General features: G+C 34.5%; 1 protein-coding gene across 1 annotated transcript in view; it reads right to left on the reverse strand.

The window, feature by feature from the left end:
• The window catches only part of DACH1 (dachshund family transcription factor 1), a 425,048-nt gene that overhangs the window by 220,457 nt on the left and 180,118 nt on the right, over positions 1 to 24,473 (reverse strand). The window lies entirely within an intron of this gene.

Raw genomic sequence — 24,473 nt, forward strand, 5'->3', positions numbered from 1 at the left:
TATTTACATATTATGATGGTAATGAAAATCTCATGAGGGAGAAAATGCAACAAACTTCAACTGTGGCACAACATAAGCAGGCCATTCATGTAGGCTATTGTTAATGTCTGCTGACTTGAATATTCACAATTAAAGTTCATATAAAGACAATTTTACAATGATAAGAAATATTTTAATTCACAATCTAATGCAAAGAATATAAAGTTTGCAAAAAACACAAAGGAGTCACATTATCATTATGTTACATATTATCATTATACATAATCTTGATTCCAAGGGTATTTTATTACAAGAAATATAATATGTAAAGTCACATCAAATAAAAGATCCATCCAGTTGCATGAGCATGCACAAAAATTGTACAGGATAAATTTAAAATATATGGTCACTAAATTATCAGATTCAGGCCTAAGAGTTGGCAGTGTCTTAGAAATCGTGTTCTCCAGACCAACTAATGTTATGACTAGAGGGCAAAACCAAGCTAGAATTTCTGTCTCTTCACTGTCAGGACATGCATTTTTACCTTTATAAAATATCTATCCCAACACATATTTGACTCCCAAAGATCTTTACTCTTGCCAGGACCAGTTTGGCTCAATAGATAGAGTGTCGGCTTGGGGACTGAAGGGTCTCGGGTTCGATTCCGGTCAAGGGCATGTACCTTGGTTGCAGGCACATCCCCAGTGGGGGGTGTGCAAGAGGCAGCTGATTGATGACTCTCATCGATGTTTCTAACTCTCTCTCTCCTTTCGTCTCTGTACAAAATCAATAAAATATATATTTTTAAAAAAGATATTTACTCTTTTATACTTACTATTTATTTACATTGAAATATCCAGAAATAGTGGGAGATAAATAAAAAAATATCCAAATGACTAATAATACCATAGCTATTTCCCCATTATTCTTTTAGAAAAAATAAGTACTAAGTTCACATAAGCTATGTTACATCTACCAGTGCATTGGTCTACTGACCAATGCCTAGTTTTGTTACATGGGAAATTTCTAGTTGTTAAGTAACACAGTAATTTAGTAGTAATTAGTATATTATAGCAACAATTCACTAGATGGTTTTCTATTTCCTAAAGAGAATATCTGTTCTCAGAAGAGTATAATGTGTTTCCTATTTCCTTACATTATTGGCTCTCAACATCAAGCTTCAATCCCAAATATCCATAGATAACATTTGTTGTACAAAATAGAGGTTAAACTATTTCATTGTTAACCTCTACATGTGATTTAAATAAAATACAAATACTTATTATAAGAGATCATGAGATATTTGGATTTTCAGAATACATGGCAAATAGATCTAATTTAAACTTATTTTTTTAAAGAAATACCCTTACCTTTCTCTCTTTGTGTTAATGGGAGACCAAATTAAATTTTAAAACAAGAAATCCAAGACTTGTAGAATCTTAGGAGACTCTAAACTCTGTCTTCTTGAATTCTAATTATTATCAAGGCATTCTGATAAAAGTTGACAACTAGACATGATCTTTCAACATATATACTTATTCATATCATAACTGAAATTGACAGTGCATCTTCATCATAATAAATTTGTAACAATTATTTAATGTTAATAATTCTTATGATAAATTATTTTAATTAAATTCATGTTTCTGACCCACTTGAAAGATACAAACAAAACTAGCTCTGGAATTCACTTATGAAAAGTAATTCATTACAAATGAGATAATTCACTGGCAATTACTTAAATATCTTACTATTTTTTTATTGCTAACTAAAAACTTGAAAAGTAATTTAAATTTACTGATAAGTAACCTGCTAATATTTTTCCTAGAAGCGAAATATAATTTTGATATTCACTATAATACAAAATAAAAAATCCCACTAGGAAATAAAAGCATGATAAAAAATAGGCACTCAATAAAATATTTCTTAATTTCAATAAAGACCGATAATCATAGATTTTTCAAAAATCTATGAGTGGGCTATGATTATGGGAGTGTCCAATTAAATTTCAATCTTCATAGATATTCAATTTAAATCATAACTGACCAAGTATGCAGTATGATGCAGAGATTAAAAAAGATAAAAAGATGGTTACAACATGAACTCTCACTTTAAATCTGTAAAGTCAATTGAGGCTAGAGACTGTGTCTGGCTTGTTCATTGTGTATACACTGTCAGTGATCAACAGGAAGGTGATGATTTCAAACTGTGAAGGTGTTAGATTATTTAAAAGAAGTTGATTTCCAAGTAGACGATAATATGAAAAAGAGACTGTAACAAATGATTGTTACAGTCTGGAGCGGAAGACTACATGATATGATAAACTGCTAGCTCCAATATCAGAACCAGCAAGAACAGAGGTAAAGGCAAGTTTGGGAGTTCCCATGTTGAGCCTGTTGCATTTGAAGTGAGGAGAGATTGCTTGGGAGTAGATTTTAACAGCACATGTTTTAGGAAACTGTTAAGCTAAATAAGTTTCCTAAAGAGAAAAAATGAGAACCCATGATAAAATCTGTCAAAATCCAAAATTGCCTGGGCCCACCTACATATGTAAGGGGTAGTTGGAGACACAGGAGTGAGAAAGTAGGATCAAAGACAACTTTCAAGAGGGGAGCATCACAGGAAAGATGGTGCAAAAGCTGGATTGTGAGGGTTCACAGACAAACAACATGAGAAGAAGGGAAGCAACAAAGGCCCATTATACCTTCCAGAAGCCTGATGAAGAGAACCAGATAGCTTCCTTGCAGTACACATTTCTCAAGTAATGAGGGACTGAGAGTTTGGTGGGAAGAGGGAATATGTTAATCATGAATGGAGATTAAAAAAGTAAAAAAAAAAATAAATGAGGGATAATTAATGAAGGAAGAAAGAAAAAGCATCAAAAATATAGGAGAAGGAGTAGGCTATTCAATAGGGGAAGTATTCCCGTTGAGAGTAACCTCTGCTTATGATTTGGAGCATTATTTGAATCATTGATATTTAAACAAAGGTGCACATTAACAAACTAATTTCATTCATTTTATTTCATACATTTTAAGAATACTAAAACCATATAAGAATTAATTTTTAGATTGAGGTTTCTTCGCATCATAAAATTTTGAGTACATTAAAAAATATTTGAAGTATAATTTTAGGGAACATCAAGCTGTATTCGTACAAGTATCTTACACACACACACACACACACACACACACACACATGCACACAGATTTTCATGTGTTCAGCAAGATTAGAACATATACTCATGAAACCAGCACCATGTTTTATTCAATGTTTTATCACTGACTCCTAGCATTAGATATTCACTAAGTGAATAAACCCTTAGTGAATTTTTCCCTCATGTCCTGAGGAACTACTTAACTGGCATTTGTCATGCTAGATTGTATTGCAATTTAAGTTAAGTATCATATGACATAGGTACCTAACACAGGCACATGCTTATCTAGATTATATATGAGATCGTTGATCGGCCTTTAGAACCAGCAGGACATGGGGCCACACAAATAGAAGAGCATGGCTATCGCTTCTTCATCCAGATGACTGGAAAGCAAGTATGTTAGCATGAATTTTAATTCTATCAGCATTATTCTATTATTTTAATTATATCGGCATTATTCGGCATTATTTTAATTCTATCAGCATTATTCTATCAGAAATTTTAATTTCTCTCTCTTTCATTCCCTTCCCCCAATGAAGGATATCTGCTCTTTCTGTAACACAAAATTAAATTATTCCACTCCTCTGCTGACACTGTTCTTGCCTACAACAGAAGATCCAAGCACCTTATTCGCAGCAGCAGTATTGCTTTCATAATCTGTCCTTCATCCTTCACCTACCTCTCCATATACATCACCAACAGTAACTGCTCTGTCCCCACTCTATATTCTTTGTAAACCCACAGAGAACTATCCTTTATTTTTCAGGGTCTGATCCCTTTGCATTCACTGTATCCTTGCCAGAATACCCTTCTCCTTTCTTCTGTGCATAAGCAACAACATCAATTATCACCTCCTAGGAAAAGTTATATTGAGTTACTAAAGCAAAATCGATTGTGTGTTCTTCTGCCTAACCTCTCAGTTTTGCAGAAACCTCAATTATTGCTATTACAAAAGTATGGTGTAATTATTTATTCACCAGTTTCTCTAACTACCCCATGAGTTCCTTGAAGACATGGATCATGACTTATAACATTATTACTCTCTTGTACCTTTCACAGAGCAGGCATTCAGTTTTCAAATGAATTAATAAATGAAAACACTACCAAAATATCTTGGAAAAAATATATAGGAAATGCACCTACAAACATCAGCTCTTTCTAAGATCAATACACTGCATTTACCAAAGAACCAAATGAGCTGATCATTACAGTACATACTTGAAGAAGACAGTTTAAGGACCAAAAGTTTACCCAAATATTCTCACAAGTCATAATCAATGAGACTCAATCTTGTAGCATATGTAAGTCCAGTATTATTAAACTTAAATTTATATATTTGTTTGAACAGTATGAAACTGCTCATTTTTTACCAGTTCTAATCTATAAAATGATAACTTCATATGATGACAAATTTTACCTATATTAGCCAACTCCCCTAGAGAAAACAGCACAATATATTTGGCCCCTGAGTTTACATGCAAAAGGGATATGTTCTTCAAGTGTACTTACAAGAAAAAATACTTGCCACACCACTTACAAACATCAGCTCGGTCTAATGTCAATACACTGCAATTACCAAAGAACTAACAAAGAACAACAAAAACAACCTAAGCCTGAGTGAAGTATGATTGTAAGTAAGCTTTCTGCCAAGGATGTTCCCTCTTATCTCAGAAACCTAGTTCTCTTTGCAGACACAGAGCCAAAGTGGAAGCAACACTACCCAAGTCCTACAGGCTTTTACCTATGGCAATGCTTCCACTTGACACCTGCAATTACCCCACCCACCAGGACTGCTCTGCCTTCTTAAAGCTTCTCATATGCTTGAAATATTAAAACATTAAGGCAACAAAAAGAAAGCCTTATGTTGAATATATATACATTCCTACCATAACTCTTTCTACCTACACATACCAAGAGATTTGTCTCAAAGAGTAAACATATTTCTGAAATATTTACTATCATTTATTCTAAATGTTATTTTCTCAGAGTTATAAAAAAAAAACTTAGAATTGGCAAATTACACTAAGTTTTCAACAACATGAAAAGAACCACAATTTAGAAAGAGCTTTGTGCTTAAAACTATAGTAAACACTATATTAAAATTGTACTACCCCTATATAATGTACACACACACTATTTGAGAGAGGAGAATTAGTTGCAAAGAAATATGTAACTGCCTAAAATTATAAAATTAGTAAATGAGGCAGTCATAGATTCACACTGGGTTTGTCTAACTCCAAAATTCATACTCTTTAGTACTGCACTCCAAATGGGCCTCAATGAACTAAAAGACTGACTCCTAAGAGCACAGGGATGTCAGAAATTTGTTAAATTTCACAAATGTTGAATTCACTACAAACTTCAAATCTGAAATGCCAATATTCTAGCCAGTAAGTCACCATGTCATTCCAAATTACATAAAAGAGAAGTTGGGACAATGAAAATTATTCTAACAGTATAAAGTGATTAAAAAAAATTAATAGAGAGATGGGTAAAGAATGAAGGAAGATAGGCTTGGATGAAAAGATAGAGGGTTATCTCCTATTAAACTATGCCTCTTACTTAATCTGTAACAGATGCCTGATTCTTCCTGAGTCCTTATTTCAGCATTGATTTTGTGTGTGGAATATGATCTGTCTTATGACTTAGTCAACTTTAAAGAAAAGTTAAAGATGCAAAATTGGAAAATTTCCAGATTCTTCATTTGAAACAATTGAAAACAAATTATTTCACTTGCTGCAAGAAGTCTTCCCTGGAGAGTGTAGATGTGATTATTACAGCCTCATTACATGTCCCAACTGTATGGAACATATATCATGATTCTATGTCATGTAATTACGTTATCATCACTAATAATTAATCTATGAGTAAAATTTGTCTTCCAACAAGATCTTGATCTCTTGAATGTATAAAACAAAATATCGTTTAGATAACTCTTCACTAGAGTATACCAAGCTGACTCTGGTGATACTACCTCTTTCTTAATAATAAAATTAAATTAAAAATTACATTGAAATTATTTAGTGCTCTGAATAACAAGAGTCCTGAATAAGTATACTGTTTTATTATTTTCCACCTCTTTTATTTCCTTTAATTTATTGGCATTTGAATTTCATTCACACTTCCAAGAAAACTGTATTAAATGTCACCCTAAATTAATCAAAGAATAGGCCGAAACCGGTTTGGCTCAGTGGATAGAACATCAGCCTGCGGACTGAAAGGTCTCAGGTTTGATTTCGGGCACATCCGCAGTAGGGGGTATGCAAGAGGCAGCTGATCAACGTTTCTAACTCTATCCCTCTTTCTTCCTCTCTGTAAAAATATCAATAAAAATATATTTTTTAAAAATGTTATTAAAGGAAATTTCTAGAAGGTCACAACTTTTATAAAATACAAACATAAGAAAGAAAATTAAAAGATAATTTTTAATTGGCCAATAATTTAAAGAGCTTGACACTTCTATGACAAATTTCAAAATTTATTAACAAATTTTTTAAATTATGCTGCTTTGAATTAGGCCTTCATTCAGAAGCAAATCATTCTTTTGTCTTTCTTCTCATTCAATTCAGTTCATTTCATGTTGTCTTTCACCTCATTGGTCGAATACCTCAAACCAGTCCTGAATGTGACTTTATAGAGCTATGTCACTCCTTGTTCATTCCCTCTTCCCATTGACTGCCATTTCCTGTTCCTCACTGGATGCCCTAATTATACTGCTGTTCAACCCAAACTGTTGGCAACAGATCAGGCAACACTCAGCCTTTATTTTCCTATATTTGATCATTATAATATTTCTTATGTCTACTAAATGGGGCATCTGGCCAAAACTTCTATTTGTCAGTAGATAACTTCTTACTTCTGGGAAAAAAGCTAACTGAAATGCTTTCTAAGGCCACCAGTCTAAGTGTAGTCTAAATTTTCTGATTTGTTTATCTTAGCAAAAATTTGAACAAATACTTTTTCTAGTCAATGAAACAGTTTGCAATTTTATTTTATAAGTGTTTTAAATTTGTTTTTTTCTAGTTTTTCTCTTCCACTTACTTTTCCTTTAAAAGTATTTTAATTTAAATAATTTTATTTTTAATTAAATATGGCATACACTATTATATTACTTTTGTGATTATATAATACATTATATAAATTTCTAAGTATATATCCCAATAAATCTTGCACCCATCTTAAACCATACATATTAGACTATTATTGACTATATTCCCTATGCTGCATTTTCCAGCCCTATGATTATTTTGTAACTAACAATTCTTTGTAACAAAAAAAATAAAAATTATTGTTGAAAGTATTATATATGTCCCCAATTTCCCCCCTTGACCTTTTCTAGCCCATCCCCAACCCTCACCCCAGTCCTTTACCACCTTATTGTCTGTGTCCATAAGTTCTGCATATATGCAAACAAGTTCTTTGGTTAATCTCTTCCCACCCACCCACAATTTGTGCTTTAAATCCCTTCACCTTTTTCATCCATCTCCCCAATCCCCAACCTATCTGGGAACCATCAAAATAGTCTCTATATCTATAAGTCTCTTTCTGTTCTGTTTGTTGGTTTATTTTGTTGATAGATATGTATTTATTTTCATTTTATTATTCATATTGTTTATCTTTTTATTTTTCTTCTCATTAAAGAAGACCCTTTAACATTTCATGTAATACTAGCATGGAGGTGAACTCTTTTTTTTTTTTTTTTTCTGAAAGCTCTTTATCTATTCTCTGATTCTAAATGGTAGCTTTGCTGGGTAGAGTAATCTTGGTTGTAGGTACTTCCTATTCAACCCTTTGAATATTTCTTGTCAATCCTTTCTGACCTTCAAAGTTTCTGTGGAGAAATCAGCTGACATTCTTATGGAAGCTTTTTCATAGGTAACTAACTGCTTCTCTTTTGTGACTTTTAAGATTCTCACTTTGTCTTTAACCTTTTGCATTATAATATGATGTGTCTTTGGGACTCTCTGGGCTTTCTGGACTTGAATGTCTTTCTTTCACCAGATTAGGAAGTTTTTTGTCATTTTTTCAAATAATTTTTAAATTTATTGCTCTCTCCCTTCTCTTTCCATCACCCCCATGATGCATATGTTAGTATGATTGAAATTGTTGAAATTGTCTCAGAGACTTATTACACCACTATCCTCTTTTTTTCTTTCTTTTTTTTTTTTTCCCTATTCTGATTTAGTGTTTTTGCTTCCTTATATCCCGTATTCCAGATTGCTGACCTAATTCTTGGCTTCCTCAACTAATGCTGATTTCCTGTAAATTATTCTTCATTTCAGTTCATGTATACTTCATTTCTGACTAGTTCTCTTTTATGGTTTTCGTTTTCTTTTCCATGCTGTTGAAACTCTCACTAAGTTCATTGAGTATTCTTATAACCAGTGTTTTGAACTCTGCATCTAGTAGATTGCTTGTCAGTATTTTGTTTAGTTGTTTTTCTATAGTGTCCTTTTCTTTCATTTGGGATATGTTTCATTGTCTCATACTTTTGGCAGCCTACTTGTTTTTATTCTATGTATTAGGTAGAGTTGCTATATCTCCCAGGTTTGGTAGAGTGACCTTATTTAGTAGGGGTTCTGTGGGGGTCTAGTGGCAGTCTACCCAATAACCCAAGCTGTGCACTACGGGTACACACTGTTGTGTGGGCTGTATACACCTCCTGCTATAGTTGAGCCTTGATTGCTGTTGGAATGTCAATGGGAGGGCTTTATCCCCAGACTGATCAGCAGCTAGGACTGGCTGTGACCACCAACCACCATGGAGGATCAGCTGTGCAGGAGCCCTACCCTACAGAGCAGAACTTACTTCAATAGGGCTCAGGTGCCTTCTTTGTCCACCCCCAAAGTATGTCTCTTGTGGAGGTGGTTGGGTGGTGCTTTGACATGGTCAGAAGCTACCCACCAGGTGTCCTGGCTCTTGAGCCTATGGGGAGGTGCAACCGAAGATCAGCCACTATCTGTGTTCTGTTCTGGGTCACTCTTCATGAGAGTAATCTGAAAATGGCTGCTACTGTGCTGGGCTTGGAGGTGTCCAGGTGAGGACAAGCTGTGAGCCAATGTTGGCTAGCGCTAATGCTTGGCCTGGGACCACTTTTATCAAAAGGTATGAGGTACTTCAAGATGATTCTTATTTGCAATTAGTAAACATTGGAGATATTTTAGGAAAGTTCAAAGTACGAGTAAATACAGGCAGTTTGTATAGGAAAGTCATTGGTAAAAGTCTGGGTGGGCCAACAGTTTGGTTGAGGCTGGGTCTCCAGAAATCAGCAAGGCAGGGTAAACAGTGAAGTCCCAGATATGGCATCTGCCAGCAATATGATGAGGGTGGATGGCACAGGAGATCTCAGGAAAAGAACATTGGCCTCTACCAGCACTTTTGTCTGGCAGAAATATACCTCACCCCAGCATTCACCCTGATTCCAGACAATTCAGTTCCTTCTTCCTCTTATGTCCCTGATGCCTTTTAAGCTGCTAGAGTACAGAGGGAGAGAGTTTGAGTAAATTCATGCACAAGCCCTTTAAGAGGAACTGCCTGGGACTCCAGCAGCCCTCTGATTCACTACCCAGAATCCCCACTAATTTTTACTTCTCTTTCTGGCACTAGAACCCTGGGTTGAAAGACCTGGTATGTGGCTGGGACCTCTCATTTCTCAGAGAATACCTCTGCTGTGAGATAACCCTTCCAATATTTATCCACACACAGGGACCTTTAAAAATCAAAACATATTCCTTTCTCTATTTCTGATCAATATATATAATGCTTGGATCCTTGACCAAATTAATGAACTTGAGAAATGGCTTTTTTGTGTTAATATGGTATCAATTGCATGCTCTGTATAAGATTCTTGTGAGAAGTGAATGATAGGCAATATATAAAATGCCTCATAGTCCAGTGTTTTGTATATGTCTGGTATTCAGAAAAATGCTTCTCCATTATTCTGTTTCTCAATTCCCTCTGATGATTTTCTGGTACACACATACATGCATGCAAGTGTGCGTGCATGCGCATGGACACACACACACACACACACACACACACACACAGTACAAAATGTTATTATGCACCAAATCTCAAAATAATTAACATATAAGTCTACCTCGTGGGCTTAATTTACTTTCAAAAGCACACTTATGAACTTAAATAATTCTAGACAAAGTCAATAAAAATGTACTTAGATATCCAATCCTAGGGGAAAAGGCTAACTTCTATTAAATACTCTAACAAAGTAATGAGAGTGTTCAATGACTCAAAATAAATATTTCTGAATCTTAACTCTGGGATCTTAAAAATTTGTATACCTATAATTCACTAAAAGATGTTTGTAACTATTGTTTAATAATAATCATCATCATATGGATTTATCCTATCAAAGTAATAAAATTAGATTATATAAATCAGTTCTTAGGATGAGATAGCAGAACTATATTCATTGTTTACATCACATATTATGCATCATGTATATCCTATGACAGAATTAAAATTGATTACAAATTTGAATAATCATAATTCAGTAAATCCTATAGAATAAAAGCATAATATGCTAAGTGTCCGGTCTTCTGGTCATCTGTTCAACCAATCAAAGCATAATATGCTATTGATATGCTAAGAGCACTCAACCACTCACTATAACATGCACTGACCACCAGAGGGCAGATGATCCAACTGGTAAGTTAGCTTGCTTTTGGGGTCTGATTGGGACGGAGACAGACTGAACATACCCTTGTGCCTCCCTCAGTCCCTCTCCAGCTGGCAAACCTGCCACGTCCTTACCTGGCCCCAATTGTGTACCACTGGGGTCCCTCAACCTAGTCTGTGCCCTCTCACAATCCAGGACCCCTCAGGGGATGTTGAAGAGTTGGTTTTGGCCCGATTCCACAGGCCAGGCAAAGGAAACCCACTGGTGCACAAATTCATGCACTGGGCCTCTAGTCCTATATAATAAAATGATAATATGCAAATTCAGCCTAACCTCTGAACAACCAAGAATGACCAGTTGCTATGATGTGCACTGACCACCAGGAGGCAGACACTTAGTGCAGGAGCTCCCACAGGGGGAGCGCCACTCAGCCACAAGCCAGGTTGACAGCTGCTAGCACACTGGCAGTGGTGGGAGCCTCTCCTGCCTCCTCGGCAGTGCTAAGGATGTCCCACTGCAGTTAAGACATCCCCCAAGGGCTCCCAGACTGCCAGAGGGATGTCTGACTGTCAGCTTAGGCCCACTTCCTGGGGAAGTGGGCCTAAGCCAGCAAGTGGACAACATCTGAAGGGTTCCGGACTGCAAGAGGGCACAGGCTAGGCTGAGGGCCTCCCCTGCCCCCACCCAGCAGAGCACATAAATTTTTGTACATGGAGCCTCTAGTATTTATATAATATATATCAAATCAGAGTTACTTCCATGAATGTCCTTCACTTGGCTTAAATATTCTTATCATACCTGAAATATTAGCATCAATATATTATAATTTAAATATTTAAATACCCTAAAGCTTATTCCAAAAACTGGAAAACTCTCTGTAATTTTATGAATAATTTTGCTGGCTTGAATTTATTTTGCAAAGAAGTAATACACAAAAATGCAAATTGTGTCAATGTTTGGATGTTTCTAACCTCTGAATTAAGCACATACACACTTCCTTGACAAATGTGCAAATTTTTAATTTCTTAGGATATCTTTTTCAAATTCCAAACATTTTTTTCTATTCTCTTTGTTTTTCTTAAGATTAAAATCTGAATATTAGCCCAATTTTTCCATTAAGGTGTCAGAAATCTTCGAAAAGTTCATTAATACTTTGGGGTCTATAAGCAATTCTTTTTAACAATAGCATGAGCCACTTAGATCTGTAATATAAAGAACTGTACTATTTCTATTTGTAACCAAAATTAGAAAACCAAGTATGCATTTAAATTTAACTATGAGGCAGAAATTAATTTACATGATGAATACCCAAAAAGTGAATGTGGGGGTAAGAGAGAAATAGAGAGGGGAATATAGGAAAGGGGGATGAGGAACATAAGGAGAGAGAAGAGAAGAAGGCAGGCAGGCAGGCAGGCAGGAAGGAAGGAAGGAAGGAAGGAAGGAAGGAAGGAAGGAAGGGAACAGGGAGGAAGGAAGGGAGGGAGGGAGGGAGGGAGGGAGGGAGGGAGGGAAAAAGGAGAAAGGTCTTTAAAATCTGGAATACAAAGAGTGGCATAAAATCATGTTTTTGACTCTTACTAGGGAGGGGCATTTCACAAACTTACAACCAGATATGGTTACATTAAAGCAATTCCAATGCTCTAATAGAAGGTTATGTATTTGCAATGGAAAGTTACTTGAATTTCACACTATAGAGCTGTTAGTGGTAAGTAATTATACAACTGTATTTCCAATGATGGAGTCTCATTGCTGTGTTTGTTCCCTTCCCGGTGGAAAATATCTTGTGAAGCAAAGAGTGGCTAAGGGATTCAAGAGGAGAAAAACACATACCATAAAATATAATTAAAAATTGTGGAGGCTGCATATGACAAGAATAACCATAAAAAACAGATACAAACCAGCTGGCTGTTAACAACTTCTGAGTTATAAAAATCTTAAACCTGCTGTAAAGCACTCAATTCGATTTACATAACCACAGAGCTGACATTCCTTTTAGGCTCCTCTGTTGGGGATTATTTTGACATGTTTTAAAGCAACATAAAAAGCAACTGTGAAAGGAAGATATGTATCATTTTACACAGGAATTCATTCCTGCCTTAAGACTGGACTTTCATACTTTAATCTGAACTTCTTTCCTTGAACTGGAAAGTACCTTTAATGGACACTGCTTGTCTGATTTTACAGTATTATTCTGCAGATGCTCATATTTCTAATGACATTGATGCTTTCTCTGTGTGTGCAGTGTATTTGAGTCAATGGCCTTACACAATTTCAGCTCTGTGGTACCCAGACAGGAACCAATATCCATGGTCTATAAGAAGGGAATAATATTTTGGTCAACCATGACTGAAACAACTATAATTTCTTAGAAACCTAATGATGCAGGCAGCATTCTACAAAACTAACACAGCTTGCTGTAGGGAATTAAAAATAAACAAAATAAAATAAAATCAATTGTACATTGAGTGAAGTTTTGATGTATAAGTGCTGGCAGCCGAAATTGCCCAGAGCACAAAATGAGTCTTGCCGTTTGATAATTTGCTTGCACTATGTTGCTACATGCAGGGCATTTTATGCCTGACTTATATTTAGTCCAGTTACTTGCTTAATGTTAGAAGGTTATAATTATATACAAGAGTTTGCCCATGTAGTATGTCAATATTTAAGAGCTAACATAAAATATGTATATTCGTTTGAGTTTAGCCAATAGAAATATTTTTATAATAATCTGACCTACAATTTAATAAATCACAAAACCATTCTATTTTCACTAGGAATAAGGTAAGCAAACATATTAGGGTCTTGTAAAAATAATGGCCCCTTAAATGAACACAGTAGAGTTATGAATTCAAATTCTCACTATAAGTTTTTCCTAATTGTTTGCTACAAAGTGTAACAGTAAATATGAACTTAACCACTGAAAAAATGTCTTTGTAAGTATTAAAGTAAATTTCCTAAGATCTTTTAAATTCAATTTGTTACGTAAAATAAAATGTCTTTTTTTTTTTTGTCGAGTAGATCTGCCAAAGGATAAATTTAAGTATCAGGAAAGAAGAATGAGCATTATTTAAACAGTGCCCTGGAATGCTACAGCCATTTCTGCACAATAGAATGATTAATTAAATACTACTCTAATAGATAACCACATATAAAATTATCCAAATTAATACATCTAACTATGATTTAATCAAATGCATTTCAGATTTAAAAAAAAAACTCATTCAGCAATTATATTGGTCTCCATATAATAATGAAAAGGAATATAAACTTGTGCAGCTTGCTTGATTATATGTTTCCAAAATAAAATGAAAACTTTTAGATATTTTAGGTAAAATGACTCCTAAAACTTTTAGATATTTTAGGTAAAATGACTCCTTGAAAGTAAGTTCATTTTTATTCTGTCAAGAAAATTTTGAATTTATAGAATCTGAGAACCAATAAAAGTAATAATACTTATAAGACTATTCTAAATGCAAAAACAATCCTCTACAACACACCTTGAAGAGAACTGGCAAGACATTCATAATGATATATCAAAGGCAAGGAATCCAATATTTAGACCTTTCCTTTCCCATTCTAAGCATTTTTCTTTCATGACTAATACTCATTTTCCCAGTCTTACTTTCTAGAACAATGTAGAATTGATTTACATCCTTTATTAAATATCCAAAGACAGTGAGCATACCATTCCTCTAGCCCCATTTTTTAAAAAATATCCTCATTTTCTTTGACCAATCTTAATAAAATAACTTCCAGTTTCAATTACCCAATCTGAACAAATTGTTTTCTACCATGATCTTTTAGAACACAATAACCATAAATGGACACAACACTGTTGCTATGGTCTAAGCAAGCAAGGCTGCTGCCAAAACAGTGTAATATGCAGAGCTCATTAATGCCCATGCAACTTATCAAATTTAAAATGGACTTAAGTGAATCACCATATTTACACCAGTACACTGAGACTTTATTCCCAGATACAAAAGTCATACTTAGGTTAAAAATATCAAATGTTGTTTTTGAAAATGTCCAGGGTGAAATGGATTGGTGAATGCTTCAAAAATATCATGATCAAAAACAATAACCCTAAGTGGATCCAAGGCAGCAGATAAGCATGCCAGGCTATTGCAGATAGATTAGAAGGCAGGGTTGATAGGTTAACAATTTTGAGCAAGAAAAATCAGTGCCAAAATTTACTCATCTATAAATGGAAACCATAATAACTACCCAAAGGCATATTATAGTGATTAAATGAATTAATATGTGTAAAAGAACTTAGTAACTGAAATATAATAAATGCCTATAGATGGTAACAATCACTAATACTCTAATGATCTGAAATTTATATGTTCACTAATCAGCTAATGATCACCTTGAATCTTCAGTAACAACAGTTTGTGACCAATGTAAATCCTTATCTTTATTTTATTTGAAAAAATGATCTCAACTTTATTTTTCATGTACTTGTGTTGTACAAAGACAATTAGAATCAAATGATATACATTTAAGCCAATGTTAAATGCCACTATCCACAATAGTGACAATAACTATTTTCTGAATCCCTAGTCTTCTCCTGCTCTTAAAAAACCTACTGTGCTTCTGTTTAACTCTCTTGGTAGTTACCACTTTGAATCTTCAATTATAGTTTACTGAGTGACAATGTCATTCATTTTGATAACATCTAAAAATCAAAATAAATATTTGCTGAATACATTAATAATTATTTCTAAAGTGTATATTCAACAAATGGCTTTTCATCTATAATAATAAAAGCACAATATGCTAATTAGACTGGACTTCCTTCCAGACTATCTTCTGGAGGAAGCCAGGGCTATGAGGGAAGCCCGGGTCCCAGATGCCAGAGGGGAGCTGGTGCCAGCAGCCAGGGGAAGGAAGGCCTAATCTTACATGAATTTTGAGCATCAGGCCTCTAGTTTAGTTATGAGTGTGTTTCTAGATAAATATAACAAATATTCATTTCTGATTAACTGCAAGTATTTAATTACTATATATCCTTTATTTACTTAGAAATGAGAGGTGTGTGTAAGTATACATGTATCTGGAAGTAACTTCTCCATCTGAGAAAAGTATTTATTAGAAGTAGATGGAGGAATAAAATCAGAAAGAGCAGAGCCACTAATTCAAAAATACCAATCAGTTAACTTTTGTTTCTTTGTTTCTCTAATCAGATTTTAGACTCTGCTTAATACAAGGTTTCATAAACATCAACATTGAAACTGCTTTAAATAAAACTCAAAAAGATGAGGAAAGGGAATAAGAGGAGGAGGAGGAAACAAATAAGCAAGTTTGAGAAATAGATAATTCAGGTTTGGGAAGCAGAGCTTGGGTTCATATAAAAATCATGAGCAGATCTTTAATGCAACAGTTAAATGTCTTCTAATCAAAAGTTATTGGAGGAGAAAATCAAGGGTTGACAATTAAACAATTAAACATTAACTATTTTATCTCAGAAATAGAGAAATATTCAGGCTCAGACATTAAAGGGAATTGCCAATGTCATACATAATATAAGTTGTTTAATCAAGGATCCCATTAAGAGCCTAGTTTTATAGATTCCAAACTATTAGATTTTCTAACTTTCTACTAGGCCTTCAGAGTGAATACAGACAAGAAATAGATTCCTAAGACTCTAGTTGTTAATTTTTTAAAACCAACTTATCACTCATTTCCTAATATATTATATAATTTGCATCTCAATATAGCCACTCAGATTTCCCAAAACTGTAATACATAAAGTTCATTAATATCCACATAATTTTCAACTCTAAAAGAGATTTAAGCAACAGTTCCTTGAGGTTTGATTCCCAGAAGTAAAATCTTAGTTAGGTTGCAAATACCAAATGCTATTGTTAAAAGTCTCCTGTGTGAAATAGATTGGTGAATACACGTCAAAAAAATCATGATCAAACCTGGCACTTTTGTTGACAGACTTTGTAGTGAGGTCGAAGGTGTAATTAGGCCAGAAAATTACTTTCTCACTACTAGAATTGTTCTCTTCAGGTCTTGAGTTATCAGTCCAGAAAATTTCATTAAACACTAAATTCACTTTAAGACAACTGTCAAAATTAAGCAGAGGTGAGTCAAGTCAAGGTCCTAATATTCAAATCTTTCATTTGGATTTTGAGATTCATTGTAAAATAATAAAAAAAAATGCTATAGGTTAATTCTCCTATTAAGACTAAACTTTTTGTGAATCTCAGAAACACCCCCCCCCCCCTCTTTGGAAAACAGATAAAGCAGAATAAGAAAATAAATGTAGAATTTGAAAGTTTACTAGCCATAACTTATTGAAATAATTTTTATACTCTGTTCATTGAATTTAATGTGAAAATAGTGAATAAAAACAAGTATATACTCACAATTATTATAAATATGAAGGAAATGGAACAAAAAAATCTTAGGTTCTGAAGATTGAGATAAAATTTGGAGTCATATTAATGATGGAACTGTTGAAATAACCATATTTGTTATAAAAATCTATATACATTTTTATATAAAATAAGAATAAATATTTACTATAAAAAACTCTAGCTCAAGGTACTTTGAATACTATTTTATGAAGAGAAATTAAAGAAAAGAGCATTAGCATATTCAAATCTTTACATGGCCACGGTCTTGTTTTAAATATATCTGATTCATACAGATAAAAGAAACATGGACATATAAGGATAGTCTATGTCACATGTTTTTAATTATAATTATGAAATTTAGGACACTAATGCCTAGGAACCCTAGAAGCAAAAGATTTTTAAAAAAATATATTTTATTGATTTTTTTACAGAGAGGAAGAGAGAGGGACAGAGAGCTAGAAACATCAATAAGAGAGAATCATCAATCAGCTGCCTCTTGCACACCCCCTACTGGGTATGTGCCCGCAACCAAGGTACATGCCCGTGACCGGAATCGAACCTGGGACCTTTCAGTCCACAGGCTGATGCTCTATCCACTGAGCCAAACCAGTTTTGGCTAGAAGCAATAGATTTTATTGAATTCACGCCAAGAACAATAGTGATCTAGGTAAAATTAACTGGATTAACTGGATTAATTTTCAAGGGAAAATTAATATTACTGTTGAGAATATAGGATACTGCATTAATGGGTAATGATACAGAATAGTTTTATATCAATTTAAAGAATAACAAAAGAAGCTATCTACTTGATTTCATTAAAATAACAATATTAATATTTGAGTAAAGTGCTTGTTTCTAAAATGTCTACCTTCTAAGTATCCTTTCATTGCTACATATAGTATTTTATTACAGATGATTGATGTGAAGCTCATGGTAATTTAAAAAATCTTAGAATATTATTATGTCATGAAATTTATACTGAGAAAGCAATTGACATTATAAATAAAAAAGACAACTCATATTGACAGGTCACATGATAATGGTATCCTTAAATATAATTTATTCAATAAATAAATAAATAACTTAAAAGTTATGTATGGTGAGAATAACTTCAAAATATTGCTATCCTATATAATAAAGCCTAATATGCTAAGTGCCTGGTCATCCATTCAACCAATCAAAGTATAATATGCTAAGAACTCTCAACCGCTTGCTATGATGTGCATTGACCACCAGGGGCAGATGCTCCGACCAGTAGGTTAGCTTGCTGCTGGGGTCCAACCCATTGGGACTGAGAGAGACAAGCTGAACATGCACTGGAGTCCTCCCTCAGTCCCTCCCCATCTGGCCAAACTCCTGCGTCACTCCCTGGTCCCAAACATGCACCAGTAGGGTCCCTTAGCCTGACCTGTGCCCTCTCACAATCTGAGACCCTTCGGGGGATGTTAGAGAGACAGTTTCAGCCCAATACCATGTGAATTAAAAAATTGAGGCCTGCTTGGCATGGCTCCCTGGTTGGGTGTGGATCTATAAACCAGAGGTCACAGTTTGATTCTTGGTTGGGGCACATGCCAGGGTTGCTGATTAGATCCCTAGTGTGGGTGTGCAGGAGGCAGCCCATCAGCAATTCTCTCTCATCACTGATACCTCAATCTCTTTCTCTCTTTTCCTCTCACTTCTTTTCTGAAATCAATAAAAATATTTTTAATAAATTTAGAAAAAAATATTGAAGAAATGTTTATAATCTGATACCATAATTTTAGGAAAGGTACCATCATTCCCAGATTTGATAGGTTCAAACAGAGAGGTAAACAACTGGCTTCTGTTTTGAACAAGGCAAAAGTCCTGTTTTGAAAATCATCATAATGAAACTAAATATCAGATGACATACTGTTATATAAGACTTTGAAAGCATTTTGTGATACATTAGCTCATTTGTTCTTCACAGAGACCTATCAAGTAGGAGATAAGGCAGATCTTATGATGTTTGGTTTATAGAGGATAAAGTAAGTATTTCAGAAGGCAGCTTAATGTAGGAAAATAAGCAGTAAATTGGAGTCAGAAAGCTTGAATTGAAAACTGACTCTAGCACACAATAGTGAAACTTGGGACAAGTCCCTTAACATTTTTTCTCTTTGCTAAAGTGGTGTTTTAGGTACCAGTATCTACTTGTGATGATTGAACAAGTGAGGCCAGATGGTATTAGTCAAGGTCACATTGCTAGCAAGTGATAAGGAAAAGAATGAAAGCCAGACTTTCCAGTTCAACTTAAGAGCCATGCGAATACCATGCTGTTTCAAAAACACATGTCCTTTAAAAAGAAAATCATAACCACCTCATTGAATTCTAAAATCAGCAAAGATAAAAGAATCAAATCCCTGGTGGCCTTTTCTAGGAACTGGCCTTTTCTAAGAATTGGCCTTACGGCAACTTTAATTAAAATGTGAAATGGCAGTAAAGATGAACTTGAAAGAGTTTAGTCTACTGCTTATATCCTGAGCCATATATCAACAAGTGAATATGATAAAAGGCTTTCACATTAATTATACTGACTACTTTATTAATGAAGTCCAAGAGTGTTTATGTAATCTGATTCAATTTATTGAATTAGGTTACAGTTTTATCATTTTGCAATCCAACTTCATTGTTTACTTCACAGTATACTGCAATTCATATTGAACGATTAAATAGCATAGCATAATCAATCGAAAGGCATCTGCATCTTTAAGGTCTATGACAATTTATAGTATGCATATTTCTGAAAACAATATATAGTTTGAACATATAATAGTCTTATATGTCATACCCATAAAGCTTCTTTTGCCCACAACCAAAAATTTATAAAAGAAAACTGTTACCAGTAAGTTCTGAAAAGTAAACATGTAATAACCAAACTTTAGTGTTAACTATGTCTATGGAGTACATTTATATGAATTTGAACAACTTGCATAACTAAGATTTTCTAAACTTAGCCTATACATTTAAAAAGTTATTTTATTCTTAAATAGAATAAAGTTGATATGAGAATAGAAAATCAACAATAATAATCAATAATAATTGGATCATCCCATTTAGTTATAATAATAATACTTTATCTTTGTCTAGTTTCATCATTTGCAGAATGCTGGAATAAATTGTGTCATTTGACATTTAGCTCAATTCAACAAGAAAAGTCATTTTGATATAATAAAAAGATTATTTTTGCAGGTGAGAAATGAAGAATTAAAACATTTGAATGGCTTAATTATTATACATTTAAAAAGTGGTGTGACTGGAAGTTTCCTATGGTTTTCAAGAATTTATTCCTAACTTGGAGACTTTATTTTTTTTAATTGAAAAGTCAATTCAAAGTAATTTATGGTAAAGTTCAAGATATTTTATGTAAATCATTTAAAGAGTTCATGTATTTCTTCTATCATTTATGATAATCTTTACTTGTTAATATTATATTATTTTTCTACTCCAGCTCCAAATCCTACAACTATAAGCATTAGTTTATATTATTGTCAATTACTGCCATTTCTATTTATTAAATTTAAAGCTATGCACCACTTCATGGAATAGTTGTGAAAAGATAGAGGGGGGAAAAAAAGGGGGTGATTTAAATATTTATTTTAATTGAGACACAAGTATTTGTTAGCTTGCCATAGTCATAGTTTTACACATGAATTAACTATTCCACTTATGAAAACCAGTCTAATGAACACTATATAATAACTTATAAACCTGAAACATATACCTCAAAAGTAATGTTTAAAAAAAACTATCTTAAGAACTATGAAATAACTAGAGGCCCAGTGTGCGATTGAAATCATGCAAGGAGGCATCCCACCTCCCGCCATGCCAGGAGGCACTCCGCGGGGGGCCAGGACTTGCTCCTGAATCTGCAGCGCTGGCCACAGCAGGAGTCAGGCTGGGTCAGCAACACGGGGGCCAGAACCCGCATCTGACTCGCAGCATACCCTGGACACCCTGCCTGTGTCGGCCCTGGGGCCTTCCGAGCCTCCATGCTGTCTCTGACAGGGCCTCCCGTCTCTGTCTCTGTCTCTGTCTCTGTCTCTGTCTCTATCTCCATTCCAGGCCCCACCTGCACACACAACCTCCTCCCTTCTGGTTCTGACCCATTACAATGTCCTGGCCTAATTTGCATATTAACTCTTAGATAGAGAGAGATAGAGATAGATAGAGATAGACATATAAGGTAGGATAAAAAACCTTGAAGGATGGACACCATTTAACTAGAAATGCATATCAAGTTTGAAAGAATAATTTAAAGTAAAATAAAATAGACCATATCAAATTTTATAATTAGAAAGGAACAAGATGGTCTTATCCAGTCTACCTCCTCCAATGCAAAATTACCTTTAAATATCCCTAACAACAGTGGTTGCTAAGAGAGAAAATGGATAGTTAGTTGATGGTCAAGGAGGAAGACAACTTTTGTAAAAACCATTTCTCTTTTTTCAGCCATGAACAATGTGAGTCATAAAAATTAATTAAATATAAAAACCTTGGCTAACAACATCTCATATCAATTTAAAAACAAAAACAAAAAACTTCTGTCTAAAGGAGAAGTTTTGAGTTATACATTCTATGCTTAGGCAGTTCTCCATGTAGCAAGGATCTTGATTATGGTAGGAAGCAAACACAGACCTCTCAGTAATGATTGTCTGTCAGGTAGATTTCTGTAGGCAGATGAGTACAATATGAATCTACTCTATCATCCCCTTCCAGACCCTCTGCACATCTTCTTAAGACTAAGCATCACCAGCATTTCCAGATTCCTGTTATGCTACTCTATTCTCTTAATGCTCACCAATTTGTCAATATTCTACTAAAAATCATGTCACCATGACTAAACAGTATTCCAGTTGTTAATTGAAGTGCAGAGTAACTTCATAGTATTGTTGTTTCCCTTTATCTGGATTTTATATTCATATCTATTAAGTTTAGGCTTATATTAGCACTTTCAGAAGTTTTAGTATAATGTTGGCTTACATGATTAGGTAACCTAATAAATTCCTTTGGTGTTTTTTATGCAGAATGTTTTCAAATCAGGTCTTATGATGACTCATTACTAGAGCAATAAATATTTTAGGACACTAAATGAAAAGTTGTATTATCTTTCTGACATTTGCAAGTTCTTTTGAAATGTTTGGTCCTGTCAACATTTTCGATTAGCAATTCTACTTCTTTACAAAGAGACAAGAGAAGATGTAAAATTTATCTCCAAAATGCATGGAGAAAATGTTAAAAAGTTTGAGCATGGTATAGTTAAAACCTTAACAACAAACCTGAATCCCATCATTAAAAGAAAGGGTTAAAACTTTGAAGTAAATCTCAGAGGGGAAAGTTTATAGGAGACAGTAAAGGACATGAGCAAATAATTATGTTTATCTTGATTTGAATGACTTTTGTCCTATAACATCTTTAAGAATATTCAACATGTATCTACAGCAAAGCTGTTTGTTTGTCCTGAAAGAAAAATACACTCTATTTGTATTTCTTGCTTAAGAAGGAAAACAGGATAGAGCTAGTAGCTCCTACTGGTCGAGAAATTGCAGTCAGCAATAAAAAACAACATATGACATATTGTACACCTAAGGAATTAGAACACTGAGAATCTCACAAATAAATAGGTAATCCACAAAACCCCAGTTCATTCACACACCATCCACTATTTTAATCATGAATTGATTTTTAAAATCAGATTTGCTTTTCTTAATGTAAATAAACTTTTCAACTGTCAAAGGAGGCATCATATTACTAAAAAAGAAGCAAATAATACCGAGCAATTAGTCAATTAAGGATATTAGGAACTTCATTGTTACAAATCTATTGAGACAGACCTATAAATAGATTATAACTCTTACTATGGCCCATATGAGACTGCAGAACTCAATAGAAACTTGGGAGAGAGAAACAAATTAGAGAAGAAAGGACTGTAATTTTCTTCTAAATTAAGTAGAGGAGAGGCTAGTCCAGAAATGTAGTAATGCATGGCTATTTAATTAAATCTAAAAATAACAGATCTTTTCTCTAAAAGATTATAAAAAAAGATTTTTATGAATTTCTACAGTAGTAACAGACTCAAGGCATATTGTAACTTATTGAAATGCTTGATTATAATGTATATTATACATTTAATAAAATAAGTACATTTATTATCTAGTTCCCAATATCAAAGATATATTTAAATTCAGTTAAATTATAAGTTGTATTTTATTCATAAAAGCACTAAATTAGTTATATATCAAGATACTTTGGGTCCAATGAGGATTTCCAATCCTTAAAAATTATATGGCATAGTGAATGATATAGAGATATGAAAGAATGTTGAAGACTAATATGTTCTGCTTGCCATTTTATTTCTGTAAATATTGCTTCTCTACAGCATCAATTTAGGGATATAACTTTCATCAACTGTTGATGACAATGTTTAAATGTCCTAACATATCCTATCTAATAAAAGAGTAATATGCAAGTTGACCATCACTGCAACACACACAATGGCTGGCCCTTGTGTACACAAGATGGCCACCACAAGATGACCAGCAGGGAAGGGCAGTTGGGAGGGACCAGGCTTGCAAGGGAGGGCAGTTGGGGTGATCAAGCCTGCAGGGGAGGGCAGTTAGAGGTGACCAGGCTGGCAGAGAAGGGAAGTTGGGGGCAACTGAGCCTGCAGGGAAGGGCAGTTGCTGGGGACCCAGCCCTGCAGAAGAGAGCAGTTGGGGAGGGAGGGGGATGAGGGGGGAGAAACCAGGCCTGCAAGGGAGGCAGTTAAGGGCAATCAGACTGGCAGGGAGCAGTTAGGCATCAATCAGGCTGGCAGGGGAGTGGTTAAGAGAGATTAGACTGACAGGTAGAAGTGGTTAGGGGCAATCAGGAAGGCAGGCAGGTGAACAGTTGGGAGCTAGCAGTCCTAGATTGTGAGAGGAATGTTCGACTGACTGTTTAGTCCCTATCCTTCTGAAATTGGCAGTCGGCATCCCTCAAGGGGTCCCAGATTGGAGAGGGTGCAGGCTTGGCTGAGGGACACACACCCCGTGCACTAATTTTGTGCACCAAGCCTCTAGTAAACAAATAAATAATGCCCTTCATTTACTTAGTGCACCTTTTTTAGGCTCTAAACTCAAAAGCTTTCATCTGGATCCTAACCATGGTTAGAGAGATATTACAAACTGCATTATAATACCAGTGTTTATTTACATTTGTAACTCTGAAGCTTAATTCCTCTCAGAAATTCTTTACTATAGACATATTAGTCATATTCACAGAACACATATTTCTCTTGAATACCTGCTCTGTAGCAAGCAATATTTTACAC

Source organism: Pipistrellus kuhlii, unplaced genomic scaffold (genome assembly GCF_014108245.1).
Source record: "Pipistrellus kuhlii isolate mPipKuh1 unplaced genomic scaffold, mPipKuh1.p scaffold_m20_p_3, whole genome shotgun sequence".
In the NCBI taxonomy this organism is placed as follows: Eukaryota; Metazoa; Chordata; class Mammalia; order Chiroptera; family Vespertilionidae; genus Pipistrellus; species Pipistrellus kuhlii.